Source organism: Mustela lutreola, chromosome 7 (genome assembly GCF_030435805.1).
Source record: "Mustela lutreola isolate mMusLut2 chromosome 7, mMusLut2.pri, whole genome shotgun sequence".
In the NCBI taxonomy this organism is placed as follows: domain Eukaryota; kingdom Metazoa; phylum Chordata; class Mammalia; order Carnivora; family Mustelidae; genus Mustela; species Mustela lutreola.
The window spans coordinates 130,425,659-130,442,263 of NC_081296.1; the positions used below are offsets into that span (position 1 = coordinate 130,425,659).

Sequence of the window (16,605 nt, forward strand, 5' to 3'; positions counted from 1 at the left end):
ACTGAGAGAGAGAGATTAGGTAAAAAAAAAAAAAAAAAAAAAAAAAAAATGCATCTATTTTTGAGAAATGCCTGCAAAATTTGCAATCTGTCTTAAAAATCAAACTCCTCTTTCTCTTCTAATCCATATGGCTTTCCACTCTTCTTTCAGCGAGGCTAGTAAACAGGCCTGGTGGCAGTGAGAAAGGACCTCCCTCAAGACCGGCTTTGATTGTTCACTTCACAATGGCGCCTGACAGAAGCTTCCCAGATTTGGCTGAGAAAACCCATGTGAAGTGTCTGCTGGCTGTTATCACATTCCAACCTGCTGGCCACTTGCAAATATGATTCTGTTTAAAAGCCAGTTGATCCTCTGCTGCTGCTCTCTGAGAGAGAGTGCGTGTTCCCAGAGGCTCAAGCTGCCACCGCAGGAGGCCGTCTGCTGCTAATGCCAAGGAACAAAACTAATTCCGTTTTTAAGCTCCACATTAGACCAAAAAAGTACTCAAAGGGGTGGTGTGAAGAACCCAGAGTATAAAGGGCTACTAGAAAAGGTTTGCTGAGGAGAAAATATTTTAAGAGATTTTGTAGAGAGGAATAACTAGAAAGATGCCTCTTATTCAAATGGGTTAGCTCCTCAACTCCATGCCTCGGCGACTTTATGATCCTCTCATGATTTAGTATCTGTCCCATCAGACTGAACTCTCCAGGTCCTTGCACAGGCTTTGCATCTGGTTAACATCCAATAAATATTGATGCAATACATGGATGAATGCATTACTAATATTAACGTCATCCTCACCTACACTGCTATCTCTTGCTTCCAATCCTCCATACTTTACATTGTAATACAAATATAATACAAAATGTATTTCATTTATTCGAGGATGTAGACTGTCCTTAGGATTCTCTTGGGCTCAATACTTTGTGTTTCTTCTCTTAAAAACACTTAAGCAGCTGCTAAGGGTGAGAATGATTTTGAACTTCTGGATACTTTGGACATCTACAGAAGTTTATGTTCATTGAGACTGGCGGTGGGAGGGTAGAGGAGAGCCGTTACTGCTATATAATAAGCAGGGGCTAGGGATGCTCTAAGTATTTTCCTATGTGCGGGAAAGTCCCCACAACAAAACATTTTCTGGCTCAGAATACCCAATCATGTTTGTAGCCAAGGCACAGGGGTCCAAGAGCACCGGGCTCTGGGGAATCCCGAACAGACTGGGTTCTGCCACTCTTCCCTCTGACAAAATCCAAAGGCAGAGGAACTGATAGAGTTGGCAGTTATATAGACAAGAGCAGGAGGGTAAAAAAGAGGATGGCAGATGGTTCCATGCTAAGGACCACCCAATCTCCCTTAGTCCAGCCCCTTTTCTGGTTTAGCACAGTGTGTTGAGCAGAAGATACAGGCGACAGAGATGGTCCCAACTTTGGATATGCACACTTAAGGAAAGCCTTGTGCATTCATAATTTCAAGTTTGTTATAATATCATTATAACATCATTTGCATTATGGTTTTGCACACCCCCTTCACCCCTGCCAGGTGTCACACAGTCTTAGGAAGATGGCAGACAAGAGCAGGGGCAATAGTTTGGAGGGGAGGCAACCCGGGCAGATGCAGAAGGTGGTGTGATAATGAGAAGATGGGAAGGAGGAGACCAAATAGGCCTCCACAAAAAAACACAATTCAGAACTCAATGGGCTGCTACCCACCCTCAGGTCAGCCCACTCCTCTTCCTGGAGTGTACTTTTGCTTTGCTAAATAAAACTTTTGTTGCTTTAACTCTCTATTGAGTCTCTTTAGTGGATTCTTTCCTTCAAGAATCCAAGAATTGAGGAGTTTTATAATCCAGTACCAGCAATAATATAAGTGGTGGTGAAACAAGAAAGGAATTTATTTCAGTGAGGCCAACAACAGGAAGACAGTGGACCAGCATCTTAATGACTGTCTCCTGGCGCTGAAAATACTTCCAGGTTCATATAAGGAAAATGTAGGGCAAGGGTGAGTGGGCATTTGCAGGTAAACAATGAGAGACAAGCTGAAAAGAAGAACCCAGCTGTAAACTTTGAGGTCATATTGAGACCACCGAAGTCCTCTTTCCTATTGAGGTTAACAAAATATGCCTTAAAAATTTTTTGTTCTTTTCCACCAAAGAGTTGTGGGCTCTCTTGTGTTTGTTTTTGTTGTTGTTGTTTGTGTGTGTGATTTTTTTCTCTCCAAGTTGAAGCTGTTAAATGTCTGCAGACTCTAAGCCCCAGGAGGAACATTGTTCTTTCCTGTCACCCTTTGTGCCTGTTGCCACCTATTCAGGTATTTGCCTGCAGACAAACATCAATTAGGTTACAACCTGGAGGAAATCAACATATACCCCAGGGTTATCACCATTTATTTTCTAGACTTTACCTCAAGGAGAAATGTGCCTTGAGAAAAGGGCTGCGGATGCCCCACTGCTTTGTCTCTTTATCAAGGGGAAAACTGCCTCTTTTCATTGTTCTGAAAATAAGCTTTTAAAATGCAAAGGTCCTTTGGCAAAGTTCTGGATTTCCACCCATATATATGCACAGGAGCATACAGGCCCACTCCTGCACACCCTACACAGATGTTTTGCTTTGCTCTTGCTCTGGAAAATTTAAAGCCCAATTCTAGAATGCAAGATGCATTTGAGATTTTCTTCAGCCTTCTTTGGAGAACCAGTTCAATAACGAATTAGAAACATAATATGATTAAAGTAAAAAACGTTAGGTCTTTCTTCTGCCTAATTGTTAGGCTCTGCATTTGAAAGACCTTAAATGTAGAAAATGAATCAGCTTTTGGTACCAGAATAAGGTATAGGTTGGTAACGTTGTGCTCTATTCAGTGTGTGATTACTCAGTACAAGCTAAATGCATTTAAAAAATAAAATCATTTAAAAAACAGAAATAAGTGGGGTGCCTGGGTGGCTCAGTGGGTGGAAGCCTCTGCCTTCGGCTCAGGTCATGATCCCAGGGAGACTGCTTCCTCCTCTCTCTCTGCCTGCCTCTCTGCCTGCTTGTGATCTCTCTCTGTCAAATAAATAAATAAAATCTTAAAAAAAAAAAAAAAAAAAGAAGTGACCTTCTGTTTCCTTCCTCCTTCTGAACAACCCTCTTGCAAACTAGAAGAGCTGGCTTCCAAGTTACAGAGATGAGCTGCTCTAGATGATTTTCTATATTATTTTCTTGCTGCATTTGCAATTGATTTCTCTAGTCTAGAAGTTAATCACAGATTTGGCCTAGCTCCTGATCTTACCACAAATCCAGTTGTTAAATTTTGGCCTTTCTCTAACTTGCTGTCACATAGTCCAAATCTTAAACCAGCACTTCTCTCCATAAAAGGCAACCAAGAAAGCAGCCACCAGTGTAAGTAATGAAGGGTTGTTGAAAGAACACTGTAGCAGTCCCTTCCTGGGACATCCCTGGAGGACAGTGGTAAAGGGAAATCCTCCCAGTGGGCAGAATTTGAAATGGTACACATGGTTGTTCAATTTGCTTGGAAAGAGAAATGGCCAAATGTATGATTATTTATGAATTCATGGGCTGTGGACAGTACTTTGGCTGAATGGTCAGGGTCTTGAAGATGATTAAAAAATGAGTCACAAGAAAAGTTGGGAAGATGTGGTTGGATCTCTCTGAATGGGTAGAAAAAACATCAAGATACTTGCATCCTATTTAAGTGCTCACTAAATGGTGACCTCAACAGAAAAGAAGTTTATTAATCAAGTGAACGAGATGACCTATTCAGTGGACACCGTTCAGCCTCTTACCCCAGTCACTCTTATCATGGGCTTATGAACAAAGTGGCCATGGTGGTAAGAACGGAGGGTATGCTTGAGCTCAGCAACAGACTTTCACTCTCCAAGGCAGTCCTGGCTATGTTCACTGATGAATGCCCAGTCTTCCAATAGCAGAGACCATGTTGAGTTTCCAGCATGACATCATTCTCTGGGATGCTCAACAACCTACAAAATGGCAGGCTGATTACTTGACAGCTTCCATCATGGAAGAGTCAGCATTTTGTCCCTGCTGTAATATATGTGTACTTGGTACAGATTTATCTTCTCCACATGCAATGCTTTCACCAGGAGATACAGTGATTTCATTGAGCTTGAAGTTAAAACTGTCACCCAATCACTTTGGTTTCCTCATGCCTCTGAATTAATAGGCAAAAAGAGAGTTAATGTACTCACTGGGGTAATTGATCCTGATTACCAAGGGGAAATTGGACTACTTCTCCACAATGGAGGTAAGAAAGAACATGACTGGAATACAGGATTCCTTAGACTGTCTCTTAGGATTTCCATACCCCATAATTAAATTCAATGCAAACCTACAACCCATCGAGGCAGGACTACTAATGGCCCAGACTCTTCAGAAACTAAGATTTGAAACATATCACCAGGTAAAAAAACACAATGAGCTGATGGGCTTGCTGAAGCTAACAGGAATATCAAACGGGTATTAGAAGAAGGAAACTACAGGGGTTCCTGGGTGGCTCAGTCAGATAAGCATCTGCCTTCTACTCAGATCATGATTTCAGAGTCTTCTACTAAGCAGGGAACCTACTCTCCCTTTCTCCTTCTCCAATCCCCTCTTGTGTGCTCTCTTTCTCTCAAATAAATAAATAAAATTAAAAAAAAAAAAAAAGGAAGACAAAGGAAACTGTACATACAAGCTATGGCTATGTGCCTAGTTACAGAAAGGAGGACTGCAATTGTCATGATTATTTCCTCATTACGTTGCTATGAATATGTTTGTGTATCCATGTTCATGTGTAGGTATGCATGCAATGTCAATATCTTTTTTCTTTTCTTTTGTTCCCTGATCATGTAACATAAAATACACTGAATTTATAGTATTTAAGTTACAAGATATCAAAGAGAAGAGTAAATGTAATTCACGAACTTTACCTTATATTCCGGAGAAGGGTTTTAGTGCATTTCCAGCTATACGGAGGATAGTTGTATCATGATGATTGGAATTATAACCTTGTTATTGTACTTATTTGGAACTTAAGTGTGGTTTAAGTAGATACATAAGGGTGACAACTAACAAGGAATGGACTCATGATTATCAACTTTATGAGTCAACTTGACTGAGTGATAGAGTGCCCAGATATTGGGTAAAACATTATTCTGAGTGTTTCTGTAAGGATATTTTCAGAAGAGATTAATATTTGAATTGGTAGACTGAGTATAGTCCCTCCTTATTTTGGATGGTCTTCATGCAATCAGTTGAAGGGGTGGATAGAACAAAAATCCTGACCCTCCTGAGAAGATGAGGGAACTTATCTTGCCTGGCTGTTTGAGCTGAGACATTGTGGGGTTTGGGATTTTGTTTGTTTGTTTGTTTGTTTGTTTTTTCTCCCGCACTCAAACTTAAACTAAAGCTTTGGGACTCCTTGGTTCTAAAGCCTGCTAGTTTCAAACCAGAACTAAACCATTGACACTCTTGGGTCTCTAGCTTGCCAACTGCATATTTTAAGATTTCTCAAGATCCTTAATCTGTTATCTTCTAGGAATTTGGGGAAACATACTGAGCAAGACATACATGTTGCTTTTCCTCCTTATACTCACAATCTAAGAACACAGTTGTTCATGGCATGAGTTACATCTGATATTAATTTCAAACAACCCCTTACATCAGAATTTTAGAGTTTATCTTTCATCCTTCGTTTTGTGTTTATACTTTCTTTTTCTCCCTTCTTTTCTGTTTCTTTCTTTCTCTTTATCGATTCCAGTATATACCTATTGAGGATCTATAATGGGAGATAGGGAGCTTGCTGGATACAAAATAAATGTGACTCTGCCTCTCCCTCAAAGAGTTCAAAGGGATCTGTTAGATGATAATGTAAATATATGAAGAAAGAAATAATTTTAGTAAAGGAGGATATATGAAGGAAGGCTTCAGGGAAATGACTTTTTAGATGATCCTTTAAAGGAAGCAAGTCTCCCACAGTCAAATAGTTATAAAGTTATACTAAGCTGAGGTTCAAATTGAGCAGCAATTTCAGAATACCCAAGGAATTTATTGAAGGTGAAATTTTTTGTCCCCATGTGGTTTGGCTAAGATCTCTATTGGGAGAAAATACTAAATGTGATTCCAGGAAGAGCTTAGAATTGTGTAAGGAGAAATTTAGAGACGATATTTCTTCTACCACCAGGATTTAACATAAATAAGTGTTGATATGTAAATATTGAAGCTATAAATTATTTACAGAAATAATATTGCAAAATGGAAACTCTAAACTAGTTTTCAGTCCCTGTTTTATTCCCTGGTAGATTTGGGTTTCTATTTAGCTATAAAAACAAAGCATTGTCATGCTGTGTTTATTATGGAAAATCTCTCTGTCCTGCTTAAATGATTTGAGTTTTCAAAAATTTCAGATGACAAACTGTAATTTTGCCTTTCGAGCCAACTTAACATTGTCTTTTCTTAAGGAAAATCACCTAGATTTGCCATGCCTGTCGCACATTACTTCTGAATGTGCCTCATATCTTAGTGTGTACTTCATGATTGATACTTTATTTATTTACAATTTTTTTAACCAAATGTTTTCAAGGTATATTAAGAAAAGTGGATCAATATATCATCAGAATCCTTAGAAAATACACTCCTTTAGGAACACTTTTCTTAAGTGTTCATGAACTTTTAAAAATTTCTCTTAAGGACAAAACTAACAGCTACTTTCAAAGTTACAAATATTTTAGGAAACTTAAGTTGATAAGTAAAGCTGGGAAAAGTTACATTTTTTTTAATGAAAACTTCATTATTCTCATTAGTCTATCATTTTAATGCTTTTTAATGACTTTGCAACTAAACCGACTAGGTTATTTGACTTGGACTACCTCTACCCTCTTTCTTTCTCAAAGTATCTATGACTCAAAATTTCCAAAGTGATAGCTTCTTTACCAAAAGTCTTGGTAAACTTTAGCATAAATGAGCATGGGAAACAATGTACAATTCTTGCTATAATTCTGAACTCATTTTTAGTCATTGAATTAAGTTTCAGAATAGCTTTGTCCCAGAAAAGTCCAGGGACATGCATTATTAAAACTAATTTTCTGATACTTCAGTAGTCATATTAGAAAAAAAAAAATCTTGAAGATATCTTTACTTAAAAGTCATCCTTCAAAACAATTAAAGATGGTAAAATGTGTAGTTAAAACAATGTGTTTTGGAGTGTGATAACTTGGGGATGTAGTGTGATTGTTTTTGTTAACAAGTTATGCGGTCTTTGATGTGTTATCTAACCTTTTCATATGTCAGTTTTCTAAACTATGACACAGAGATAAAATCTAATATCTCTATTGCCTTGTTTCATGAATTAAATGTGATAATAAATTCAGAGCATTTAATATAGTGCCTGGCATAGAGCCCATGATCTATAAATTGTGGCTATTGTACTTAATAAAAATATTAAAAACTTAAGAAGCATCTCTGACATTTTAAACAAGATGATATTTTGCTTCTCTGTGTTTTGTTTTCATAACTGTATTTTCTACCTGATAAAGATATCATACATATTTTCATAACAAATAATTTATCCTATTTTTGATTTTGGCATTCAGTCAATGATAAATTTTTCATTTATTCATTAATGCATCTTCTGCTGTACTTCCCATCTTTCTTTCATTGCTCCAATGCCAATTTTTAGACATGACTACAAATTCTTTGACACTGCTCCCCTCCTCTTCCATCTGGGAAGCCTTATAATTACTTCAACCAAAAAATTATGGAAATGATGCTAAGTGACTTTCAAAACTGACCAAACGTATATGTAGCTCCTTCTTTATTCTCCAGAACAGTGTCTCTTGCCTTTGTGAACCCCAGAGTAAAAATTCCAACTTCCCTGATGTCACTGTGCTAAAGTGTTGGTCTCCAGTTCCAGTCGAGTGCCATCAATTGGCCAACTTCACCAAGGTGTCAGGACTGCAAATAAAGCATAGTCAGTTGATCCACAATTTAGATAAATCAAAATTACCAGTGTCAATGTCATGTGGAATAGAAGAATTGGACAAATAGTTCCTGGTGAATTCCTGAACCATGCAATCATAATATTTAGTAAATGGTCATTGCTAAGGCTCTAAATTTGGACAGTTTTAATGCAGCAGCAAAAGATCACCAGAATGAGTACATTATTATGGTTTGCCCTTTTCACAGTCACCATTTTGATACTAAAATCTTTTGCACTTGCTGAAAATAATGGACTTCATAATGAGGTACTTACACATATGACTGGAAAGAAGTCCCTTCATTTTAGGGAACAGGTAGCAATGTTATTACTCAAAAAACCCATTACAAGTACAATTATTTGCAGGCTAATTTCTGCCCCTATGTCTAATTATATGCAGACAATTTGAATGAAAAAATCAAGTGCCTATTAGAAACTCCTCAGAAATGCATTTTTTTTAAGATTTTATTTATTTATTTGACAGACAGAGATCACAAGTAGGCAGAGAGGCAGGCAGAGAGAAAGGACGAAGCAGGCTCCCTGCTGAGCAGAGAGCCCGATGCAGGGCTCCATCCCAGGACCCTGGGATCATGATCTGAGCGAAGGTAGAGACTTTAACTCACTGAGCCACACAGGCATCCCAGAAATGCATTTTTTTTTCTAAATTATTCTATACAGGTTTTAGGTGATTGTGTCCCTTTATATCACAAGACATTATTCAGAGTGGAATTGGTGCTACTGGTACTCTAAACTAAAATTGTGCCATTAATTTATCTTTGCCTAAAATTATGTTTTTGTATCTTATTTTTTATCCTTAACCTTGATGTACTATTAACATGCCTTTTGGCTTCTTAAATGCATCTAATTGTGAAAAGTCCATTATATTGCAAAATGTAAGAACATTGCCTTATTCATAGGATTCTGAAGGGAAAAATGGTAAATTACATTCTTTTTAATAAACACTGTATATTTGTTATAGATAAGTGGAAAATTAGCATAGCCTAAAGGAAAATATAATAATTTGAATTACTATAACCCCCAAACAAGAAAAAATAGTGTAACTTTATACCTTTATAAAAATATGTATATTATATATGTGCAATATGTTACAAAAATGGTTTACTTCTGAATATTGCCTTTAAACTTCTTTATTTACATAGTGATACATTATGAACAGGAATGCATGCTAAACAAAGATGCTTATCATTTTTAACCTGCACAGATTTCTTTTCTTAAATCGCTTGGCCTATTATTGTAATACATTTATATGGTTCTTAACTTTTTACTAATGTGAACAATGTATCAATGAAAAACATATATGTCTGTGTATTTGTCTAGTTACGTTTTTAAGGATGTGTTTCTGCTCTGAAAGCAGATATAAAAATAAACGCAAAGGATCAGAAAAATATTTCAGTCTTCTTTCTTTATCACGTGGCATTATTTCCTCATTGGCAAATTCCTCAGATCATCCAGATACTTTTATAATGGCATTTTTTATTATTTTTTTCTATTTATTTCAACTAAATGATTTAGAATATTAAGATTTCTTGCATCTCTTTGATAGAAACTAGTTCTGTTAATATGTGATGATTTATAACTTAGAATTTTCAAAACCAAGACAAATGACTAGGCAACTTTGGATCAAAAAAAAAAAAAAAAAAGATCTTTCTGGTAATTATCATTACCTGCTTTAACACAGTGAATGTTTCCTGGGAGAGAATGTTTCCTTTGAAGAGACTGTATTTTATAAAATCTTCACTGAAATTTTCTTCAAGAAAATCTTGAGCTAGGATATTGTCTTAAAATTATAAGTGAAATGTAGTGATATATTAGATTATTATGGTTAAATATGTCTCTGTCGTGCTCTGCATAATCCCAAGGCCCTAAACTTCTGTAATCCTGAATGAATAAATGAGTCTTTAAAAAATCACGATATGATGCTGCACTTCAAAAACATTATAATGAATATTATGTAGAAACATGAAGAAATACCTTTCTAAATGAGACAAAACTATAACAAAACATATCCCCAGCCATAATTAGAAGTACTTAAGTAATTTTATCAAGAAAGGCTAAAAAGAAATTTAACTCTTAAAAACATTGTATTATGATTTGGAAACTCATGAAATCACCTATTCATTTATCTTTTCAGAAATAGTTATTAAACATTTGCTTTATTTCAAGTGTTTTTGCGCTTAAAATTATGTGATACTAAATAAAACATAATTTCTTAAACAAGAAGGAAAGCTGGGGGGGGGATTTGTGACTCAGCTGAATAATAGGCATGAAAACTGGATTATTGGAGTAAAACTACAGAAGACAATGGGAAATACAAAGAAGTTCAAGGATTTGAAAATGAAGATATAAAAATGAGTGAGAGACTAAAAAACTGCCACATCTTGGTGACAGAAATTAAAGAAGACCTAAATAAATGAAAAGATATCATACAGTCATGAATTGAAAGACTTATTGTATTTACAATGGCAATACTACCCAAAGAATTCTATTGATAGGTACCATTTATATCAACATTCTAATGTTTTTTGTTTTTTGGGGTTTTTTTTGCAAAAGTGGAAAAGCCAGTTCTTCAATTCATATAAAATTTAAAGGGGCCCTGAATAACCAAAACAATATTGAAAGAGAAGAAAGTTAGGTGATTCACAGTTTTAAATTTCAAAACTTACTACAAAGGTACAGTAATAAGGTACCTGGGTGGCTGGCTCAGTTGGCTAACCATCTGCCTTCAGCTCAGGTCATGATCCCAAATATCAAGCCCTGCATTGGGCTTCCTGTCAGCAGGGAGCCTGCTTCTCCCTCTCTGCCCTTCCCCATAGCATGTGCTGTCTTTCCTCTTTCTCTCACAAATAAATAAATAAAATCTTACAACAGCAGCAAACAAAGGTACAGTAATAAAAACTATATGGTGCTGGCATAAGAATAGACATACAGACCAAAGAAATAGAACTGATAAAATTAGCACATACATTTAGAGCTAATGGATTTCAACAAGGATGCTATGACTACTTGATGGGGGAAAAAATAGTTCCTTCAACAAATGGTGGTAGGACAACTGATATCCACATACAAAAAAATACAGCTGGAACCCTATTTTACTCTTACCAAACAAACAAACAAACAAACAGAAAACTCAAAATGGATTAACCATTTAAAAATAACAGTTAAACACATAAAACTCTTAGAAGAAAACATAGTAGGAATATTTGTGACCTTGTATTTGACAATGGATTTTAAGATATAAGACCAAAAGCACAATCAACAAAAGAAAAAAAAAAGAATAGTATACTAGACTTCATTAAAATTAAAAACTTTTATGCATCAAAGGGCATTATCAAGAAAAAGAAAAGATAATCTACAGAATGGGAAAGAATATTGCACATCACATATCTGATAAGGTTTTGTATTAGCCATAGGTCTCTAGAAAAACAGAACCAATAGGAGAGAGAAAATACATAGAAGACAGATGATAGACAGATGATAGATGGATATAGAGAGATGATGATAGATAGATAGATAGATAGATAGATATAAATAGATAATATAAATGGGCATTTAACATTGGAATTGCCTCACACTGTTATGGAAATGGAGAAATCCCAGTCTGTCATCTGCAATCTGGAGAGCTAGGGAAGCCCACAGTATAATTCAGTCAGTGAAGGGCTGAAAAGCAAGGATGATGATGGTGTAAATCCCAGAGTCCCAAAGCCTGAAAACCAAGAGCTTTGATGTCTGAGATAAAAGAGGGGCACCCCAGTTCAAGAAAAGTGAGAAAATTGATCCTTTGTTTGTCTCTTTGTTTCACACAAGCCCTGACAGTTTCAATGACGCTGACCTATTTTGGTGAGACTGATTCTCTTTACTCAGTCTATTGAATCAAATGCAATCCACACCCAGAAATAGTATTTTGCCAGCCATCTGAGAATCCACTAGCCCGGTCAAGTTGACATAAAATTAACCAGCACAGGCTTAATATTCAAAACACAAAAAGAACTCCTAAAACTCAATAATGAAAGACAAACAACCTACTTAAAAGGGCAAAGGACTTGAATAGATATCTCTCTAAAGATGAAACACGAATGCCCAAAACGCACATGAAAGATACACGTCATGTATGAAAGATACACGATGTCATTAGTCCTTAGGGAAATGCAAGTTGAAATCCCGAGACACCATTTGATACCTACTAGGATTGCTATAACAATATTTCAAAAATGGAAAATCACAGCGTTGGAAAGAATGTGGACAAATTGAAATCCTGGTGTAGTGCTAATGGGAATGTAAATGGTGCATCTCTGTGGAAGCAGTCTAGTGTTTCCTCAAAAACTTAAATACAGAATTATTACAGGACCCCTCAACTACCTTCCTGTTTGTGTACCCAAAAGGAGATAGATACTCAAACACAGTCATGTACATTCATATTTGTAACAGCAGCACTACTCACAATACTCAAGAGGTAGAAAATACCTAATGTCCAAAAATGGGTGAATGGGTAACAAACTGCACTATACACTTAAAATGGAATACTCTTCAACCATGTAAAGGAAAGTCACAATGTTATATGGATGAACCTTGAAAACATCCTGCAAAGTGAAAGAGCCAGACATAAAAGCCACATATTATAGAATTCTGTATATGAAATACACAGAAGAGGTAAATTCAAAGGGACAGAATGTAGATTGATGGTCTCCAGGAGCTCATGGAAGGAGAGACTGGGGAGTGACTTCTGAGTACAGGGTTTTTTTTTTGGGGGGGTGGTGGTGAAAATACTTAAATTAGATAGATGTGATGGCTATACAACACTGAGAATGTACTCAATGTCAATGTCATTGAGTTGCTCATATCAAATGGGTAATTAACCAGCAATTTTGTTTAGTATTTACCCAAATGAAATGAAAACTTAATTTTACATAAAAACCTGCATAGAAATGTTATATCATCTTTATTCATAACTGCGTAAGCTCATAAGCATCAGTCCCAAAGTACCAAAATTTCCTTTTATATGTGAATGGATAAACAAATGATAACACAAGGATATTATTCATCAATAAAATAAATGAGCTATCAAGCTGCAAAAAGATACGAGGAAACCTGAATGCATATTGGTGAGTGAAGGAAGCCAATCTGAAAAGGCTACATACTGTATTATTCCAAATATATGACATTCTAGAAAAGGCAAATCTATGGAGAAAGTAAAATGATCAGTGATTGCCTGGATTTGAGTGTTGAGGAAGAGGGGTGAGTAGATAAAACAGAGAGGATTCTTAGGGCAGTGAAACTGTTCCATCTGATGCTATAATAATAGATATATATCCTTTTCATATTCTTTTCAAACTAAATTTATTTTTTAATTTAAATTCAATCATTAGCATAAAACATATTATTGGTTTCAGAGGTAGAGGTCAGTGATTCACCAGTCTTATATAATACCCAGTGCTCATTATATCACTTGTCCTCCTTAATGTTCATCACCCAGTTACTCCATCCCCCACTCTTCTCCCCTCCTGCTTCCTCTTAGTTGGTTTCCTATGATTAAGGGTGTCTTATGGTTTGTTTGCCTCTCTGATTTTATCTTGTTTTATTTTTTCCTCTCTTCCTCTATAGGTACATATACTTACACATTTTTCAAAACCTTGCTAGGAGATTTCAAAACCAATGCTAAGAGTAAATCCTAATGTAAGCGATAGACTCTTATTAATAATTACATATAATATTATAATAGTTCATCATTTATAACAAATTTACCACATTAATGGAAGATGTTAATCATAGGGAAAACCAAGAGAATAGTAAATAAGAACACTGTACTCTCTACTGAATTTTCTTTACATCTCAAATTTTTCTAAAAATAAAGTCTATTAATTTAAAACACAGGTCAATTTGTGTTAATGTTAACCCTCTTGTTAATGAACTCCATTTTATTGAAAACATGACCTCTGGATTTGTATGCTATGTAAATATCATCTCAATTAAAAAATAACAAAAAAGCAACATAAAATTATGCAAATAGTCTAATATTGAAGGGTTAAATATATCATTGGCTTTCTAACACTTGCTTTTACAAATCAAAAATTGTCATTAGTTTTCACAATGTGTTTGCCTCCAAAACACAGGTATCAGGAAAACCACTGCTAAACCAAAACAAAATGGGAAAGTAAATCATATCAACAACGTCATCATTGGATACATAGACTCAGGGATGTCTAATACTACCAGCCATCTGATCTACCAATGTGGTGAGGTCAACAAAAGAACTACTGAAAAATTTGAGAAGGAGGCTGTGGAGATGTGAAAGGGCTCCTTCAAGTTTGCCTGGGTCTTGAATAGACTGAAAGTTGAACGGAATGTGGTATTATCACTGATATCTCCCTGTGGAAATTTGAGATCAGCCTGTATTACTCGCTGATGCCACACTACACAGAGACTATATCAAAAACATGATTGTGGGCACATCTCAGGCTGACTATGCTGTCCTGATTGTGTCTGCTGGTGTTGGTGAATTTGAAGCAGGTCTGTCCAAGAATGGACAGACCCATGAGCTTGCTCTTCTGGCTTACTTACACACTGGGTATGGAACAACTAATTATTGGTATTAACAAAATGGATTTCACTGGGCCACCCTAAAGCCATATGAGATACCAGGATATTGTTAAGGAAGGTAACACCTACATTAAGAAAACTGTCTACAATCACGACACGTAACATTTGTGCTCATTTCTGGTTGGAAAAGTGACATCATGCATGCTGGAGCCACATCCTAACATGCCTTGATTCAAGGGATGGAAAGTCACTTGTAAAGATGGGAATGCCAGTGCAACCACACTGCCCAAAGCTCTGGATTGCATTCTACCACAAGCTCATACAACTGACAAGACCTTGTCTGCCTCTCCAGGACATCTGCAAAATTGGTGGCATTGGTGTTATCCCTATGGGCCGAGTAGAGACTGGTTTTCTTAAACCTGGCATGGTGGTCACATTTGCTCCAGTCAATGTTACTACCAAAGTAAAGTCTGTTGAAATGCACCATGAAGCTTTCAGTGAGGGTATTACTGAGGACAATGTGAGCTTCAATGTCAAGAATGTATCTGCCAAAGATGTTTATTGTGGCAATGTGGCTGATGTCAGCAAACATGACCCACCAATGAAAGCAGCTGGCTTTGCAGCTCATGTAATTATCCTGAACCATCCAGAACAAATCAGTGCTAGATATGCACCTGTGATGGACTGTCATATAGCTCACATTGCTTACATTTTTGCTGAGCTGAAGGAGAAGATATTTCATCGTTCTGAAAAAAACCTAGAAGATGGTCCCGAATTCTTGAAATCTGGTGATGCTGCCATTGTTGATATGGTTCTTGGCAAGCCTATGTGTGTTGAAAGCTTCTCTGGCTATCCTCCTTAGGGCTGTTCGTGACATGAGACAGACGGTTGCTATGGGTGTCATCAAAATAGTGGACAAAAAGGCAGCTGGAGCTGGCAAGGCCACTAAGTCTGCCCAGAAAGCTCAGAAGGCTAAATGAGTATTATCCCCAGTGCCTGCCACCCCATTCTTAATAAGTGGTGGAAGAACAGTCTCTGAATCATTTGTGTCAATTGGCCATTTAATATTAATAGTGAAAGAACTGGTTAATGGTAATAGTGCTTCATAAAACCTTCAGAAGGAAAGGAGAATATATTGTGGACCATTTGTTTTTGTGTATGTGTGGCAGTTTTAAGTTATTAATTTTTAAAATCAGTACTATTTAATGGAAACAACTTGACCAAAAGTCTGTCATAGAATTTTGAGATCTATTACAAGTTTAATGAGCAAAATAAATTAAAAAATTATCATCATAAAAATTAAATAGCTGAAAAGAACTAGTTTTGAACATATTTTAAGTATCAAAAACTAGGAACGCCTGAGTGGCTCAGTTATTAAGATCTGCCTTCCACTCGGGTCATGATCCCAGGATCCTGGGATCAACCCTGCAAAGGGCTCCCTGCTCAGCGGGAAGCCTGCTTCTCCCTCTCCCATTCCCTCTGCTTCTGTCCCCTCTCTCTCTTTCTGTGCCTCTCTCTATCAAATAAATAAAATCTTTAAATAAATAAATAAATATTTAAAACTATATAAATTAAAGTACTATATAAGACTTCTAAATATACCTAATGGATTCTAAAAATGCAGCATCATTCACTTAAAAACAAATAAACATTAATTCATTAATATTCATATATTTGATATTTTTCCTATTCTTGAATGAGTATGTAGTTCCATTCTAAGTCTTAACAGAAAATGTTTTATTCCTATATTTTTAGATATAAAATATTTCCTTCATCACTCTATTATAATTTTATAATCACTCTATTATAATTTTCATACAAAATATGAATTAAAAATTTTCCTGTGACCATAACACTGAAGTGTGAAATAAAAATATTTCTGGACATTATTATAATTGTTATTAGTACATATTTGATCAAAAACAAATAAATGAAAATCTGTTAGCATTTAATAAACATAAAAAATTAAATGGAAATATATTTCTTAATGAGATAAATGATCTTTTTTATTCTATCATCAGACTTTGCATCAATTGATTAAAATAACAATGCTAAAAAGTGTCATATTTTTAAAGATATTTATCTGTCAGAGAGAGAGTGCACATG

At 35.9% G+C, this 16,605-nt stretch overlaps 1 pseudogene; it reads left to right on the forward strand.

Annotated features, from left to right (window-relative positions):
• The first annotated feature begins 3,796 nt into the window (after positions 1-3,796).
• On the forward strand, positions 3,797-15,479 carry LOC131837255 (elongation factor 1-alpha 1-like; annotated as a pseudogene).
• Positions 15,480-16,605: the final 1,126 nt, after the last annotated feature.